The sequence below is a fragment of the Urocitellus parryii genome, chromosome 13 (assembly GCF_045843805.1).
Source record: "Urocitellus parryii isolate mUroPar1 chromosome 13, mUroPar1.hap1, whole genome shotgun sequence".
Lineage (NCBI taxonomy): Eukaryota > Metazoa > Chordata > Mammalia > Rodentia > Sciuridae > Urocitellus > Urocitellus parryii.
Window position 1 is genome coordinate 49,170,177 of NC_135543.1, and position 19,134 is coordinate 49,189,310.

General features: G+C 43.5%; 1 pseudogene; it reads right to left on the reverse strand.

Annotated features, from left to right (window-relative positions):
• Positions 1 to 13,975: 13,975 nt before the first annotated feature.
• Positions 13,976 to 18,899, reverse strand: LOC113182228 (elongation factor 1-alpha 1 pseudogene; annotated as a pseudogene).
• Between the last annotated feature and the right edge of the window lie 235 nt (positions 18,900 to 19,134).

Below are 19,134 nucleotides of genomic sequence, written 5' to 3' on the forward strand. Positions count from 1 at the left end.
TATTCTATTCTGCTGCCCTTTTTATTCCCCCTTCCCCTCCCCTCCCCTACCATCACTTCTCTCTACCCAATCTAATGTGACACACTTCTTTTTTTTTTTTCTCCTCACAACATCATACATGTATTCTGTATAACGATGAGGGTCTCCTTCCATCTTCCATGCAATTCCCCTTCTCCCTCCTTTTCCCTCCCACCTCTCTTCCCTATTAGGTGGTAATCATCTTCTCATGCTCTTCCTCCCTATCCTATTTTGAGTTGCCCCCCTTATATCAGAGAACACATTCGGCATTTGTTTTTTAGGGATTAGTTAACTTCACTTAGCATAATCTGCTCTAATGCCATCCATTTCCCTGCAAATGCCATGATTTTGTTATTTTTTAGTGCTGAATAATATTCCATTGTGTATAAATGCCACATTTAAAAAAATCTATTCATCTATTGAAGAGCATCTAGGTTGGTTCCACAGTCTAGCTATTGTGAATTGTGCTGCTATATACATTGATGTGGCTGTGTCCCTGTAGTATGCTCTTTTTAGGTCTTTTGGGTATAGTCCGAGAAGGGGAATAGCTGGGTCAAATGGTGGTTCCATTCCCAGCTTTCCAAGGAATCTCCATTCTGCCCTCCTAATTGGCTGCACCAATTTGTAGTCGCACCAGCAATGTATGAGTGTACCCTTTTTCCCACATCCTTGCCAGCACTTGTTATTGTTTGACTTCATAATGGCTTCCATTCTTACTGGAGTGAGATGGTACCTTAGAGTGGTTTTAATTTGCATTTCTCTGATTGCTAGAGATGGTGAACATTTTTTCATGTATTTGTTGATTGATTGTATATCCTCTTCTGAGAAGTGTCTGTTCAGGTCCTTGGCCCATTTGTTAATAGGGTTATTTAGTTTTTTGTTGTTTAACTTTTTGAGTTCTTTGTATACTCCAGAGATTAGAGCTCTATCTGATGTGTGAGGGGTAAAAATTTGTTCCCAGGATGTAGGCTCCCTATTTACCTCACATATTATTTCTCTTGCTGAGAGAAAACTTTTTAGTTTGAATTCATCTCATTTGTTGACTCTTGGTTTTAACTCTTGAGCTATAGGTGTCTTATTAAGGAATTTGGGGCCTGCCCCCACGTGATGGAGATTAGGGCCAACTTTTTCTTCTATTAGATGCAGAGTCTCTGGTCTGAATCCTAGCTCCTTGATCCATTTTGAGTTAACTTTTGTGCATGGTGAGAAAAAGGGATTCAATTTCATTTTGTTGCATATGGATTTCCAGCACCATTTGTTGAAGATGCTATCCTTTCTCCATTACATGCTTTTAGCACCTTTGTTTAATATAAGGTAGTTGTAATTTTGTGGATTTGTCTCTTTTTCCTCTATTCTCTACCATTGGTCTACCCGCCTGTTTTGGTGCCAGTACCATGCTGTTTTTGTTACTATTGCTCTGTAGTATAGTTTAAAACTGGTATCGCCATACCACTATTTCACTCTTCCTGCTTAGAATTGCTTTAGCTATTCTGGGTCTCTTATTTTTCCAGATGAATTTCGTGATTGCTTTTTCTATTTCTGCAAGGAATAACCTTTGGGATTTTGATTGGAATTGCATTGAATCTGAAAAGTGCTTTTGGTAATATGGCCATTTTAATAATATTAATTCTGTATATCCATGAGCAAGGTATATCCTTCCATTTTCTAAGGTCTTCTTCTATTTCTCTCTTTAGGGTCCTGTAGTTTTCATTGTATAGATCTTTCACCTTTTAGGTGATTCCCAGGTATTTAATTTTTTTTTGAGGATATTGTGAATGGGGTAGTTGTCCTCATTTCCATTTCAGAGAATTTGTCACTGATATACATGAATGCCTTTGATTTTATATCCTGCCAACTTTGCTGAATTCATTTACTAGTTCTAGAAGTTTCTTGGTAGAACCTTTTGGGTCTGCTAGGTATAGACTATAATCATGTCATCAGCAAATAGTGCTAATTTAAGTTATTCTTTTCCTATATTTATGCCTTTAATTTCTTTCATCTAATTGCTCTGGCTAGTGTTTCAAGAACTATGTTGAATAGAAGTGGTGAGAGAAGGGATCTCTAACTTGTTCCAGATTTTAGAGGGAATGCCTTCAATTTTTCTCCATTTAGAATGATGCTGGTCTGAGGCTTAGCGTATATAGCTTTTACAATGTTGAGGTAAGTTCCTGTTATCCCTAGTTTTTCTAGTGTTTTGAACATAAAGAGATGCTGTATTTTGTCAAATGCTTTTTTTTTTTGCATCTCTCAAGATGATCATATGGTGCTTATCTTTAAATCTATTGATGTGGTGAATTACATTTATTGATTTCTATATATTGAACCAGCCTTGCATCCTGGGGATGAATCCCACTTGGTCATGGTGCACAATCTTTTTGTATGCTTTTGTATTTGATTTGCCAGAATTTTATTGAGGATTTTTGCATCTATATTCATTAGAGATATTGGTCTGAAGTTTTCTTTCTTTGAAGTGTCTTTGGTTTTGGAATCAGGGTGATGTTGGCCTTGTAGAATGAATTTGGAAGTACTCCCTCTTTTTCTATTTCCTGAAATAGATTGAAGAGTATCAGTATTAGTTCTTCTTTAAAGGTCTTGTAAAACTCTGCTATATATCCATCCGGTCCTGGGCTTTCCTTGGTTGGTAATCTTTTGATGGCTTCTTCTATTTCCTTACTTAATATTGGTCTGTTTAAGTTGTATCCTCCTGACTCAATCTGGGCAGATCATATGACTTAAGGAATTTATCGATGCATTCACTATCTTCTATTTTATTAGAGTATAAGGTTTCAAGGTTTTATTTCTTAATAAAATTTTTCAGATTTTTATTTCCAGCTGGCCCAAACCTCTGATGCTTACCTATTTCCTCCCTGTGCAGGCTGCAGGTGAGAATTGGTGCCTGGAAGAAGGACCATCATGAAGAGTTTAGAAGGAAAAATGTCGTGGGTGCTGTTGGGTGTGTGGGAGACTCTCACAAGTTTCCATCTTGTGAGAATATCATGGAATCCCTTACCCCTCCCATTCTCCTGGAAGGGCGCCAAATTCAAAAATTTTCTCCACCAATCCCCGTAGGACACAGTGTCTGCTCCCCATTCCCAAGTCACCCTGCCAATCAGCACCTGCCACGTTGCTATGCAACCCTTCTTAAGCAGAAGCTTGCAAGCTCACGCTGTCTGCTCTTTCTCTCTCTGCCCTCCTCTCCTCTCTCTGCTCGATGACTCTCCTTTTCTTCCCTTCCAGGTAGTCCCCCAGTAAATCTCTTGGTTGAATCTCCATCTTGGATGAGTCACTTGCCTTTCAGGTGCTCATCAGCTCCCTCAGCTCTCTCATAGAGAGAGTGAGTGGAGGGAGGAATTTTTATGATAGCTTGGCATTAAGAATGGGGAAATTTACCTAGCTATTCTTAAAACCATTATTAAACAAAGAGGAAAGTTGGTGAAGAAAGCTCAGTTTGCCCAATTTGTGGAAGTAATTATGGAGAATTGTCTATGATTCCCAGAAGAGGGATCACTTGATTTGCATTTTTGGGAAAGACTTGGCAGAGAGTTGCGTGCTGGCTGCAATTCAGCTAATATGCCCAGGTGCACGATTGAAAATGTAGACAGGATATGGACTCTGATACAGACTTGTTTGGATTCAGATCAAGATAGTGAGGTGTGGTCCACAGAGGACTTAATTGCTAGCTTTAAAAAGGCTGTCAGAAGTTACAAGTGCAAATGGCCTGCCTGCCTGCCACTCATACTTGGTCTGCAGAGTGCAGCTCGGGAAATGGCAGCTTGTCCTGGAGCCAGCTCAATAAGTAGAGGAGACACAAGAGGATGGGGAAATGGAGCCTCAGCAGGATGTAGAAGAGGATTTTGAGCCTGAGGAGAATGAATTAGCTCATGAGCTCTATAATTTGAATGGGAATGCTCCTGCTCTCCTGCTTCACCCCATCCCTCATGGAAAATTAAAAGTCACTATCACAAATATTGTAAAAGTTTCCCAGCTTCAGCATGGCCTTTGAGCTGCAAAAGCAACAAGGGAAGATTTGCCTGGATTCAGGCTATATCCTACCTTTGAAAACTTGATCTTCAGAATTCAAGATAATAGATAAAGGATTATGCACCTATTCCTTTTAATACATTGAAATCTGCTTGCTCTGTTTATGGACCAAACTCCCAATTTGTGCAAAGTCTGCTAGAATCACTATGTAATGAGACTTTGTTGCCTAACGATTGGCTTATGCTGGCTAGGGTCTGTCTTTAGGGGGCGAATATCTGTTATGGAAGTCCAATTGGACAGAGTTTTGCTCTAAGCAGGTAGAGATGAACAGAACACATGGAGTTAACATTACTTTAGATAGGCTGACTGGAGCAGGACAATTTACTGATTTGGGACAACAACTAAATAATGATTTGCAAACTTACGCACAGATAAGTGTGTGTGTGGTGGGGGGAAGGACATGGAGAGAGTTACTAAGGGAGAGAAAACCTTGGATTTCAGTCACTTTCGACAAGGACAGGATGAAATGTTCTCAAATTTCATGGCATGCTTATACCAAGCCAAGAACTGTATGATTAGTGATCCAAATGCCTCTGAGATTTTAGTTAAACTGCTGGCATTTGAAAATGTTAACAAAGTTTGCCATGAAGTAATTCAACCTCTCTATAAAAAGGGGTCAGTGTAAGATGATATTCACCTCTGTTCTGATATCAGAACGGCATACTTGCAAGGCATAGCAATGGTGGTTGCCTTGAAACAAGTATTTCAACCTCTCTCAAAGGAGACCAATTCTAAAAGGCAGTGCTTTAATTGTGGCTAACAGGGACACATGGCTAGAGATTGTAAATGGCCACAAGGACAAAGAAATGTGCAAGATATTTGTCCATGGTGCCTTAGAAGATTGTTACACTCAGAGTGGCTTCTATGGGTGGCCTCTGCTTAGGCAGCAGGTAAAGGAGGTGGGTCCAGGCCTGGCCCCATCAAATAATTGGGGTGTCATCATTTGCTCTGGAGCAGCCATTGGCTGCAGCTCAACCATCACTCTAGCCCAGCCTCCTTATGCGCAGACCTAGTCTCACCATACATCTAGGACATTTTTTACTAACAAGGAGCTTTTGAACCTTGACCCACCTCAAAATTTGTACTGACTTCAAAAACGGGTCTGCAAACAATCCCTTTGAGAATTTATGGGTCCTTGCCACAGGATACAGTAGGTTTAATACTGGGTAGAAGCAATTTAATTCCAACAGGAATTCAAGTGCTGTTAGGAGTTCTTGATGTAAATTTTAATGGAGAATTAAGGCTATTGCTTAAACAAATTCCATTATACAGCTTTCTCCAGAGGATACTGTAATGCCAGATTCGTGGGACCCCAATAGACCTCCAGGAACCGAATCCGGTGTAATCACACAAGAGTCTTTATTGCAAGCTCTAGCCTGGACTCACAACTGTTTCTGAAACAATGGTCCCGAGGAGTGAGTCCTTTGTTCAGTGAGATTTTATAGGTTTTTGGGGATGCTCTATGTGTCACAACATCACACAGCAAATCATTTCATACCACAGGAAAATCAAAGAACTCTTAATGTTGATTAGCACATTCACTGGTGGGAACAAGTTGGGTAAGTGTGATTTGTTAGTGCAAGAGGGGGATTCTTTTGAACTGATTGGTTTAATCAGTGAGGGGTGTACGTGCTAAACTACATGGTTTCCTAACATGTTATCAACCACCGGAGAATACTGGGGGGTCATCTGGCATCCCAGGTATTTTTCCTGTCTCATGCTGATTGGTGGTTGCTAGGGGGTTGCTATGGGTCCTCACCTAGCCTAACTGAGTCAGGGACACCTGGTGCTGCAGATCTCTCCTGTTATTTACAAACAACTCAGCAGGGTGGCTACGTGCCTAGGAGTGCTCTGTGGGTTTTTCCAAGGACAAGTGTCATGCCCCCTCCCTCTGGACAGGCCTTGAGGTAGAAGCTGGGTTTTCAAAAATGGAGTCACATCAATTTTTCAATACCATAGAATAAATTCGTTTTCTGCCTTATTCAGTGGGAGAGGCTTTATCAAATGGACCCTAGGAAGGTCAGACTTCCAGGTCCCTGGACAGAGCATACTGGGCTCAGTTAGCTAAGCAAGACTCCTGGTATTGGAACTTGTAATTACAAGATTTTCAAAGGGGTCGTCAACACCAGGGCAGATATTTTCCTAATTACTAGGAAATTCTGGCCCTGGGAATAGGCATTACATATGGCACCCGCTAATTTAGGAGGCATTGGTCAAATTTCTCAGCCTGCCCAAAGTGCTCAGTACCTCCCATGGGAGACTAAAGATGGCAATACAGGACTTTTCAAACTTGATACTTTGCCAGTGAATTTGTGGGGACAAGATATCTTGAGCAGCATGGGAGTTGCCACAGTCTGGCTGGACACAAAATAACCGAGCCACCACGAGGCACTTGTAGGTTCAAAACAGGAACTCCTTTATTGCCCACATAAAAATAAAGATGTTGTGTCCACTGAAAACTAAAAAATAATTTTTTAAAAAATTCTCTCTCTTAAAAAAATGATTCTTTTAACCACACTGCATTAACAGAAGTATAAAAAATGATAAGTTGATTAATAATATATCATGCTATGAACTTTTCTTAACTTTAAACAATATCTAAAAAAAATAGATTCAGTTAAAAAAAAAAACACTACTGGGGCTGGGGATGTGGCTCAAGTGCTAGCGCGCTCGCCTGGCATGCGTGCTGCCCGGGTTCGATCCTCAGCACCACATACAAAGATGTTGTGTCTGCCAAGAACTAAAAAAAAAAAAAAATTTAAAAACTCTCTCTCCCCCTTAAAAAAAAGACTGCACAACTTACTGGAATTAATTTATAAGATTTTATATATATATATATATATATATATATATATTTTTTTTTTTTTTTGCTATTTCCTACTCTTGCAGTCATTAGGAGTAGTGGAATGACTTTACATTACTCATTTCCCTCAAAAGTCTTTAACTCCATTTCATGATTTTGTTACTCAATTAATCATTAAAGGCAGGACATGAGTTATACAATTAATTGGATCAGAGCCTTCTATTATTGTACTTTATTTTCTATTCAACAACAAAGCTGGCTCTGGCAATCTTCTAATACTTGGCAAATAGCATTTGCTAATTTTCCTGGTCAAGTGGAGAGTCACTACCCCCATAATGAGATTGTTCAGTGTGCTGTTGTAACTTCACTTATTTTTCCAAAAATTGTACACGCTTAGCCAATAGCTGGAGCAGTGACAGTGTTCACTCATGGCTCAAGCTCAGGAAAAGCAGGTTTTTATAGCTATGCTCACACTGAGGTGGTACAGACTTCTTATACTTCTGCACAATGAGCAGAGTTTCAAGCCCTCATTTGTGCTTTATTTTGCTAATGAACCAGTCAATATTTATAGTGACAGTGCATACACTGTGGGAATTGCTAAGTATATTGCAACAGCTACTATAGAAAGTACATTGTCAGAAGTTATTTCATTTATTCCATACTTTACAAAAAAAGAGTCAAATGCATCAACATCCTTGTTTTATTGTTCATATCACAGCTCACTCTAATCTTCCAGGTTTTTCAGCATCAAATAATGCTAAGGTTGATAAACTTGTTGCTATTTGCCAATAAATGATTGTGCACAAGCCTCACATTCTTTACATCATAAGAATGCTTCTGGTTTACATAAAAAGTTTCATATTACTAGGGGAACAGACTAATCAAATTGTTCATCTATGACCACAGTGTATAGTGACTTCTCCAATTTTAGCCACTGTGATTTAATCCCTGTGGTTTACAGCCAAATCAGCTGTGACAGATGGATGTAACAATTCACATCCCCCAATTTGGCAAAAATTATGTTCAATGTATGTTTTGAACATAATATATACAAGTGCTCTACCACTGAGCCACAACCCCAGCTCCTGTTCACTTATTTATCTTTCCACTGCTCTTGTGAAAGAAAATACCTCACATGTTATTTGTTATTGCTTGGCTGTTTTTGCAGGATTAGGCTGGAATGTTTTTCTCCAGATTAAAACTGATAATGCTCTAGCTGATACCAGTTCTTCTTTTCAACAGTTTTGTCATCAATTCCATATTGATCCCCAAACAGAGATATCTTATAATCCTCAAGGTCAAGCTATCGTGGAGTGAGCTAATTTGTCTATTAAACAACAATTACAAAAACAAAAAGGGGGGAAATAAGACCCCACAAAATAATCATGTTTTGTTTTACATTTTTTGAATTGTGATTCTATTTGGGTACCAGAACATCCTGTAAAACATGGAGGATTTGAAGCCAATGTTCAAAAGACTGAAACTGGAATCAACCTCCAGAGAGAACAGGAAAATAAGGAAGAGGAAGAGAGGGACAAAGAAGACTCTGAGGAACGGGAAAACCAACCTGCCATTGTGGAGACAAATGAAGGACCTGACACTTCAGGCTGAGCAGATAGTTCAACAACACGGAGACACAAGACTCCAGTCACAATGTTGGTGGCCAGGCTGTCTCTGTTGAGTGGTCAGTAAGTAGAGCCCATGGAGAAACTTATTGGACCTATTATCCAGATCCATCTTTAGTACATCCAACTGTGTGGACTGGAGAAACCATTCCAGTATTTACGAATGATTGTCATACGATGGGAGGTTTCACAGACAAACACATTACACCTATCCATGCCACTGGATTTGATTATACTGACTACAGTGGTAATCCACCTATATGTTGGTTCCATGATGCCTATGCTGGCTTTATTAACCTTTTAGGGGTCCCACATGCTCTCCCATCAGGGAGGCACCAATTTCTGAGGGGTGATGCCCCCTTCAGCACTGGGAGAGAGTGGAGCCCCCCACGGCATCCCTTCCTTCCCACTGCCATCTCCTTCTTCCTCCCCACCCTTCTGGGGCACATCCCTGGGCTGGGACAGGGTCTGGGTCTGGGTCTGGGAAGGGGAGCAGTGGCAGTGGAGGAAGACTGGGAGGGCACACCATGACCCCTGTCCCAGGGGGCAGCCCCAGTGTTAGCCACTAGGTCCTCCATGCCTTGACCCTCTCCTTCTCCACCTCCCCAGCAGGAACAAGAGGAGGGGGACTGGTCAGAGGTCGACCAGTAGTCCCCCTCCAGGACTTTGGTCACATTTTTCCTCTCAGGAAGATGAAGAAAACAGCTACCTAAAACAGTAATACTGCTCATTTTCTTAATAATTTGGTTCAAAATACTTCCAAAGCCCTGTATAACCAGGTAACTATTGATTAAAGAGTTGAGAATAAATTAAACCAGTTGTCCCAGCATGAATAGGGTATCCTTCAATTGCTGATGCTGGCATCAAACTTGTGATCCTCCTGTCTCAGCCTGAAATTAAAGGACATTCAGCTCTCCTTCTATCTTCCAACGATGGTGGCACAACGTGATATGGGACAAGGTTGGAGAACTGGACTGTTTTTCTCCTGGACGGCTGTCAAAACTGCAGTAGGACACATCCATTCTTCTTGCAGTAGAGGATCTCTAAAGGATCTTCAAGGGAAAGATGGAATAGGAGTGAGTCCTAGAGACTTCCTATGAGATCAAACACTTATTTTTTTTCCTCTACTCTTTTGTTCTGGGAAATGACAACCCAAAGTTTAAATAAATAATAACAAAAAATAAAAACAGAAATTTGGGGGAAAAGTTAAATTTTTGAAGAAAATACAGCATTTGGGGGACCTAAAAATCCACCCAATCATGCTGGCCCCTTTGGGCTTAAGATCAAACATCTGGACAGTTATTAAAATGGGACTCTCCCATAACAAGCCAGTTATCTGTACAGAATATCCACCAGTACCTTATTGCCTTTGCAATCTGCAATAGAATTTGGTGACTTTCATAAATGGATGAGTTGTGCAAATGTCTTTCTAGTGCAACATAAAATCTCTAGAAGTGGTAGATATGTTTTGGGATGGTCTCCAGGAATTGATAAAGGACAGTGATATCAAGATGTTATAATTCCTGGAGGATTTGTTGGTAATATCCTAACTTTCAGTGAAGGTGGCATACAAAAAGATAGCTGCCTCCAATTTTCTCCCTTTTACAGATGGGACCATGCCTAACCAGGCAGAAACTGCAAGGAGAGTTCCTGATATGGCCTGAGAGTCTGTGTTCAATCTCCTTATGCTTTAATTTCTGGAAATGTGAGAGTACAGAGAAAAGGAAAAAAAAATATCATGTAACTTGAAGATATAATAGAGGGAGAGGGGTATTGGTCCAAGGAGTATTGGTCCTTTACCAACCACCCTTTTACTCCCAGCTAAAGTCTTGGGGCCATGGTATGATGATTGTGCAGTTCAGGTTTAACAAAAAATGCATAACCAGCTAAGCAGACCACAGTGAGTGACTGGACGTAGAGAGCTAGGAGTGGCTACTTTAATTTCTTTTATAGCTTTACAGTCACTGCTGAGAGCCACAGTGGTGTTGGAATGGCCCCTGGCATTTTGCCAGAAGTAATGGTTGAGAGGCGAGCCATTAAGATGATGCTGGATTGATTCAATTGTATATTAGAACTTTACTGTCCACCTTGGCGCCGCTACTTTGGAGTTCTCAAGAGGATTGCCTGGGGAGTTCGAGTTGGTGGGGGAAGGTCCGGGAGAGGGAGTTCCGGTCGGTGTGTGGTGTGTTCCTGGAGGAGCAGTGTGGGTGGCATTTGGGAGAGTTCCCGGGGAGCATGTGTGGAGTGTGCTGGTGGAGTTCGGAAATAAAGTTTTTTCCTGCTTGAGTGGCTAGTGATTTGTGCCCAGCCAGACTGCGGCAAGTCACAGCGTAGCTTTACATAAAAACATTAATACTGCTAATTTTCTTAATTTGGTCAAAATACTTCCAAAGCCCTGTATGCTCAGGTAAATATTGATGAAAAAGTTGAGACTACATTAAATGCTTTGGAAGCTGCTGTTATTAATATTGGAAATGAATGTGCCACTCTCAAATTTAAGCAAAACCTTAAATGCCATGCTTAAGTCTGCAATACTGCAGCCAGGTATAATGGCTCCCAGTGGGATTTGGAAAAGGTAAAAAAAATCAACTACTGGGCATTTGGCATGATACTAATAACAACAGCCTGGATCTTATGGAGTTACATCATAACATCCAGGGCATCAAGCAGGAACAACTTCATAAATCCTGCATCTCTGGCTGAACAAATACTTCATGATCTAAAAAGCTTTAATCCTGGAAATGTATTGAAGACTTCTACATGGTATGCTTTTGGAATTATGTGCTTGCTACTAATTCTTTTTTTGTGTTATGATAATAGGTTGTCATACCCTCAGAAATGAAATCCGGGAACGTCAAGTAACAACATATCACATCACTTGGGCTTAAAAAACAAAAAGTGAGAGATGTTGGAAGCTATGAATGAACGGTGGGCATGTCTGGGCCATCTCTAAGAGAAGGTGAGGCCCTCAGAGAACCTCAGAGAACCCTTGGTTATCTTACGGATCTGAGACTGCTCCATTGCCCTACCGAAGTCCTGCTCAAAGAGAATTCTGTGATACTGCAGAATTTATTGGCTCAGACAGTGCTAGGCTGAAACACAACTCCCTGGAGGTGGAAAGAGATACCAGTGCCCCAACTAGCCTTGTGGTGCCACTTGCCTGGAGGAGGAAAAATACTCCGAAAGTGAGAAGTCCCCAATCAGGCCAGCTTCCCAGAAGCTTCTTGTTTCTTGTTTACATTGAAGAACTGTCCTTACTATAAATTTCTTTGGTGTGTTCCACTATAAATAAAGCAGTCATGGGCTTTTCCCCTTTTGTTAGGACTCATCAGGTCTCTTCTACCTGTTGAGCCCTTGTTCTAAATATATTTTTCTGTGCTTTTGTTTTATTTCTCAATATGATATTTTCAGACTTTTACTTCCAGCCAGCCCACACCTGTGAAGGTAACCTATTCCCCCAACTTGCAGTCTGCAGGTGAGAGGAGAGCATCTCACAGTTCTGAGGGCTGTGAATTTTACAGGGGTCAGCAGGGTGTTCATCCCCCAGCAAGCACAGATTGATGAGCCTTTGTCCTTTTTCCTTGGGCACACTGGACTGCTCTTTGCAAAAAGCCCCTGAGTTCCAGTTCTAGCCCTGGTTATCTACAGAACGCATTCAGGTTCCATGGCTTAATTCAGACTCCAGTTCTTCAATACCAGGAGCACAGTACAGAACTATGGAGCAGGTTTGGGTGGGTACCAGGCCTAAGGAGGGGACAGTGTGCCTGTTGCATCAGAAAGTGAAAGCCTTGATGATGAATGACCTGGCCCAAAGAAGCCTTTCACAAGCAGGTGCTGGGAGCCTCCAAGGAGCATTGGGCCAAGAAGCTGAAAGAGGTGCCTCCTGCCTGCAGGATGCTTCTTGGCCTGGTCTCTTCTGCTGGCCACCTCAATGGTAGAGCTCCCTCCCACACTCCCAGGAACTCCTGCTGATCCTGGAGCCCCATGTCACTAACATTTCTTCAGGGCTATACCATTGAGTGCTTTAATGTGCATTTTTTAGATTTAGCCCTTACTAAACCATTCTCAGGCTTGGAAACAGGAGCAGCAATGCATGTCAGGGGTAGAAGTCAAATTTCCAGCACTCACCCCTAAAAACATTTCCCTTAACTTGATTATTGTCTACTAGAGACAAGTCCCTTTGCAAAACTAAAAAGGATTGATTTACATTTGTTCTTTCACTTGTTTGCTTTATTTCCCAAATTTTCACATGGTACTGGTACTATTCCTTTTTCTAAAAGTGGCAACCAAAGTCACTGAGTCTATTCAGGCATTGGTAGCATGAAGTGGTCATCCAGCCACCATGGTCAGATAAATCCAGAATTTTCTAGGACAGGCTTATGTTGATCCCCTTTATGAGGTTATTATTCTTGCTGCCAGATTGCACCTAACCTCTTGGTGGCACCAAGTGACATGCTATTCTGTACTCTTTCCTAATCTTTGGTCCCATCATGCCTGAATTAAGGCAGTGGTCCAGACTGGCCAGAGCATTGGTAGAAGTCTATTACTGTCATCCATCTAGCAGAACTATTGAGTAACGAATTGCAGGTAAGGGTTTGTTAATAGGAGATTACAATCTTTTAAAAAAAAGAACAGAAAAGCAACAGTTATTTCATGGCTACTGTGCCACCATTCAATTTATCTTTATGACAGCCTTGTAAAGTAGGTAGCCTTGTCTGGATCTTATTGATGAGGAAACTGAGGCTAGGTGAGGCTGAATAACCAGTCCAGTGCTGCACAGCTGGCCAGGGCTGGGTCCAGCTCACCAGTGTGAGGAGTGACTTCTGTGCATGTTTGTCACTGGGCTTTAGGTTGGATGCTCATACTTTGTCTCAGTCTTCCATGTCACTCTGGGGAAGTGGTATAGTCACTTTCTAGGCTGCCATCACAGAGTATCAAAATCTGGACAGCTTAAAACAACAGAAATGTATCATCTCACAGTTCTATGGGCCAGAAGTCTGAAACCAAGGTATGGGCTAGATCATGTTCCCTCTGAAGGCTCTAGGGTGGATCCCTCTGCCTCTTCCAGCTCCAGGGGTCAGCTCTAATCCTCAGCTTCCTTGGCTTATGGCCACATCACTCTAGTCCCCTGGCCATCTTTCCATGTGTGTCTTACATCATCTTCCCTCAGTATGGGTTGAGCCCAATTTTTTTTTTCTCATTAAACTTTTTGTTTTAATGGGTCTCAAAATTCTGTGACAGATTTTTGGTCAAGTTGTTTCCATTAAAAAGTACTGATTTTAAAAACTAATAACTTAAAACTACCACACACTAAAAATAAAAAATGGTCCACAAACATTTTCCTTTCCTTCTGAAGGTTTTTATGATGCATTGTTATCATTAACCAGTCTTTTACTATTAAACTTAAATGGCCAATTGAGACAAACAGTTCTGAGACCATTCTTCCACCACTGATTAAGACTGGGGTGGCAGGTATTAGGGGTAATATTCATTTAGTCTTCTGAGCTTTCTGGGCAGACTTGGCTTTATTTCCCAAATAAAGCCTTCTTGTCCACTGCTTTGATGACACCCACACCAACTGTCTGCCTCATATCTCGAACAGCAAAACGACCCAAAGGAGGATAGTCAGAGAAGCTCTCAACACACATGGGCTTTCCTGGAACCATTATCAATGATGGCAGCATCAAGCATCACCAGATTTCAAGAATTTAGGGCCATCTTCCAGCTTCTTACTAGAACAGCGATCAATCTTTTCTTTCAGCTCGGCAAACTTGCAAGCAATGTGAGCTGTGGGACAATCCAGTACAGGAGCATAGCCAGCACTGATTTGGCCTGGATGGTTCAGGATAATCACCTAAGCAGTGGAACCAGCTGCTTCCATTGGTGGGTCATTTTTGTTGTCACCAGCAACATTGCCACAACAAACATCTTTGACAGACACGTTCTTAATATTGAAGTCTACATTGTCTCCAGGAAGAGCTTCATTCAGAGCTTCATGGTGCATTTCAACAGACTTTACTTCAGTTGTGACATTGACTGGAGCAAAGGTGACCACCATGCCAGGCTTGAGAACACCAGTCTCCACTCGGCCCACAGGGACAGTACCAATACCACCAATTTTGTAGACATCCTGGAGGGGCAGACGCAAAGGCTTGTCAGTTGGATGAGTTGGTGGCAGGATGCAATCTAAAGCTTCAAGCAATGTGGTTCCATTGGCACTGCCATCTTTACAGGTGACTTTCCATTCCTTGAACCAAGGCATATTAGCACTTGGTTCCAACATGTTGTCACCATTCCAACCAGAAATTGGCACAAATGCTACTGTGTCAGTGTTGTAGCCAATTTTCTTAATGTAGATGCTGACTTCCTTGACAATTTCCTCATATCTCTTCTGACTGTAGAGTGGCTCGGTGGAATCCATTTCGTTAACACCAACGATTAGTTGTTTCACACCCAGTGTGTAGGCCAGAAGGGCATGCTCACGGGTCTGCCCATTCTTGGAGATACCAGCTTCAAATTCACCAATGCCAGCAGCAACAATCAGGACAGCACAGTCAGCCTGAGATGTGCCTGTATTCATGTTTTTGATAAAGTCTCTATGTCCTGGGGCATCAATGATAGTCACATAATACTTGCTGGTCTCAAATTTCCACAGGGAGATGTCAATGGTGATACCACAGTCACGTTCAGTTTTCAGTTTATCCAAGACCCAGGCATACTTGAAGGAGCCCTTTCCCATCTCAGCAGCTTCCTTCTCAAATTTTTCAATGATTCTTTTGTCCATCCCATCACTTCTGTAGATCAGATGGCCAGTAGTGGTAGACTTGCCTGAATCCTACGTGTCCAATGACAATGATTTTGATATATTTTCCTTTCCCATTTTGGCTTCGATTTAGCGGCGGTTTTCACGACACCTGTGTTTTGGCGGCAAACCCGTTGCGAAAAAGAAAAATCCCAAATTTCTTTATAAAAAAATACCAGCCCTTTGGATGAAGGGAAGCCATAATGTCCTTGGTTACACCTGTAAAGACCCTGTTTTCAAATAAGGTCACTGGGATGTCATGGGTTTAGGACTCCAGCACAACTTTTTAGGAGGATAGTTCAACCCTTAACAGAGGGTATTATGCCCACTCAACAGAGGAGGCAACTGAGGCCCAGAGAAGGTTAAGTGACTTGCCAGCCATATAGATCACAAGTGAAAACATCAGGTCCAGCTACGGTCTATGCTCTTGCATCCTGGGAGTTGCTGGGTGAAGCTGCTTAGGGAAGGTTCCAAGGTGGCAGTGGTGTCCTCTGTTCCTGGGTTCTACTGCTCTGGAGGTCTTCAAATAGAGTGTTTGATATGTGGACATAAATCTCCAGCTTATCTGGAGGTGATGGGGGGGCTTTCTACACTATCCATTTGCCTCTCCCTTGACTCGACCTGACTCAGTGGGATCACATGGTGGCACCCACATGGCCTTCAGACATTATCCAACACAGAACAAAGCTCAACTACCAAATGCTTTGTGTCAATGCTCATTTATCAGAAGCCAAGCTTTGGTGGGAATCTGTGCATTTGGTAGCCAGGCAATCTTCCTCCAGCCAGGGGAAGGCGTGCCTCATCTGTGTCTGGGAAATTGAATAGCATGGCCTGTAGAGACCTTGGGATCTTTCTGTGGCTGGAGAGACATGGTGTCAAGTCTCTGCCTTTTACACAGCCGTGTTTCCTTCTTTTGATTTAGCTACAAAATCATTTACCACAACTTAGAGCAGAGCATCAGAGCAGCTGACGCAGTGGAGGACCTGAGGTGGTGCTGCGCCAATCATGGACCAGATATAGCCATGAACTGGCTGCAGTTTGAGGTAAGGAGGAGACTCTAGGAGCCCATTGAGGGTGGAGCCTTCCAGAGTGCGAGTGGTCCTAGAAGAGACAGCTTCTCCATCCCTGGAATGGCACAGTGGGATGAACCATGCTGTGGTGGTTTTGGGCACAGCTGAGATTTCATCCTGCACCGGTGGCACAGGACACTGTGAGAAGTTCCCTTGGGTTTCTCAGAGGTGCCCACTAACAGCTGGACAGGGTAACAGTGGGAGGAATATCTGACAGGCTGTCTCTCTGGAAGGTGTCTTGGCCTGGCTTGTCTATGGCTCCCAGCTAGAAACCAGCACCTGTGTGTACCTTATGTACACATTTGCCATTTGTACTGAATCATGCCTGACTTTTTGTTCTTGTTGTTTCCTTTCCACAAGGAAGAGCAAGTCTCTGTTTTATATCTAACTCATGGATTTCCTAGTCCCCTGCTCATGTCTTCAGTACACACGACCTTGTGTGTGGTGGTTCCCCACCCCAACTCCTCACTATGCACGCAGCACAGCATCTGATGCAGCTTTTTGTGATGGTTGTTAACCATGGGCTCTTCTTTCCAAACTTGCTTGATGCAGATTCCATTGGCTCTTGGAAACCACCAATGTGCTCTGGAAGACCTTCCTGTAGGACTTTCCCAAAGACCATGCCATGCTTTGTAACAGTCACCAGTGGAATCCATCAGCAGATCACCTGCTTCCTAAGGTGGACACCAGCTTCCACCTCCACCCCTACCACACTGCAGAGTGGGATGAGGTGGGAGCAGGCAGTGACAGGTTCCAAAGTGACCCCTTCAAGCACCTTGAACTCTGTGGTGAGACTGAAGCTCCAGGCTAGGCCAGGCCTGACGAGTGACTAGCCCAGCCCCTCTCAGCTCCTCTGTCCTGGCAGCCACGGGGCAGGCTGGAATTATCCCAGTTTGCAGAAAAGGAAACAAATCTAGATGCTCCCAAGAGTTTCCTTGATTCACTCGAGGCTCCATGAGAAAAACCTGGATTAAGACCTAGGTCTTGAGGGCAAGCCTCTTCTTGTCACACTCCAGAGTGGGGATGAAGAGAAGTGGACAAGAGGATAGAATGCTTAAAATCTTGTATAAATTACTTCTACTCTGAGAGGCCTTTTCTTATAGCACCCCCCTCCCCGCCAGCCCATTAATGCTTCTCATGATGCACCCGAACACTTTTGTTCTGCCCAAACTCTGGGACTCAGCTTCCCCAGGAAAACAGATGACTTCCTTCCCAGTTGGAGGGTTAGGGCAAGGGACAAGTGCACAGATGCTCAGAAGGCAATTACTGTCATGATTATGAGGGACACCTAGGCCAGAGGCAGGCACCTTCTGCCATCTTTAGATGTCTTTCCCACAGTCTCCATGTTGGACCACCAAGTCCTCTTGGCAGCTCTTTCCTCCATCTCCCATAATCATTGTGTTGAATCACTGCTGCCACCAACCCTCCTTGGGGATCCCCAGAGTCCCTCATCTGACTTCAGGGCAAGTGTTAGTGAGTCCTGGGCCTTCCTGTGAGGAAGAACTCCACCAGGGTACCAGGGAGCTATTTCATCATCCCTCTCCCAGCCCTTTCTCCCTGCCAAAATGCGACCTGGCCCAGTGACCAGGCAGCCATCTGGCTCTGCCACAGCTAGGTCTTCAGGGGTCCCTGCAGACAAATGACAGGGCTGCGTCTACAACACTGCCTTCCTCCCCGGCCTGAGTCTGGCACATGCAAGGCCTCTCTCCACCTGGCCTGGTGTTCCCTGGGCAACCTCAGGTTTCCTGTCCAAGAGTGGCCTTTGCAATAGCTTCCATTTTTTTTTTTTTGTTGTTTATTATTAATGGGGTGGGTCTAGTGGCTAAGGGTCCTGGGGGCAGGCCTGGAGGGAACCCGCTTACAGCCTGTGGTGACAGATGATGGAGGCTGAGAAGGGCCCTGTGAACACCTACCTGACCCATCTCATGGGAATGCTGTACTCTTCCTCACTCCAGGAATCCATCCTTCTCAGACTGGGCTGAGACTCATCTTCTTTTGGCTCCAGTGTTCCTAGAACAAAACAGAAATGAAACAATGAGATAAGTCTGGGCCCATCCTGTGAATGCGTATTATGTTTCCTCTTCAGATCCTTTGGGAGAACCGTTAGGAAAAGAAGGAAGGAAGGAACAAAGGAACTAAAAGGTAGCTTAACTCTTTTGAGAAAGGTTACCTAACACCAACTGTCAGTGGGCGGACACTGGAACGACTGGTCCTGCCACACCCACCAGGAGGTTGTGAGACCCCTCTTGCAGCCATTGGGCCAACGGATGGATGTGCGCGTGCGAGCCTCCTTCTGGCCTTGGCAGCACCACGCAGGGCGCAGCACACAGAACCGGTACCTGAGAGGGGGTTGGGGCGGGGGTGGGGCCGGTGGCAAGGTTGGAGCGGAGCCCCCAGGGAAGGAGAAGGAGGGTGAGGTCCATCCAAGGTGAGGCTTTGCGTTGGGCCTGATGTTCCGTATGGCCCCACCGCCTTGGCTGCACTAGCTTTACCAGAGTCAGCTTCAGTACCTCCTGGTTAGGGAACCCCGTGCATGGCATTTCGGGTCTCTCATGACGATGCAGGATGCTATCATGACCATTTTCAAGTGCCTCCGTTCAGTTGTCTTCAAGAAATGGCCCCTGGGCATGTTCAGGCCTGTCAGACAGGTATCCTCGCCAGATCCCGGGAGCACCCTTTGCGGGCACCAGTGACCATGACCACGGGAGGAGGTGCTTGTTGGACATTTGACACATGGTACAGTGGTGGCGGGCGGTTGGGCCTCACTGGGTCTGG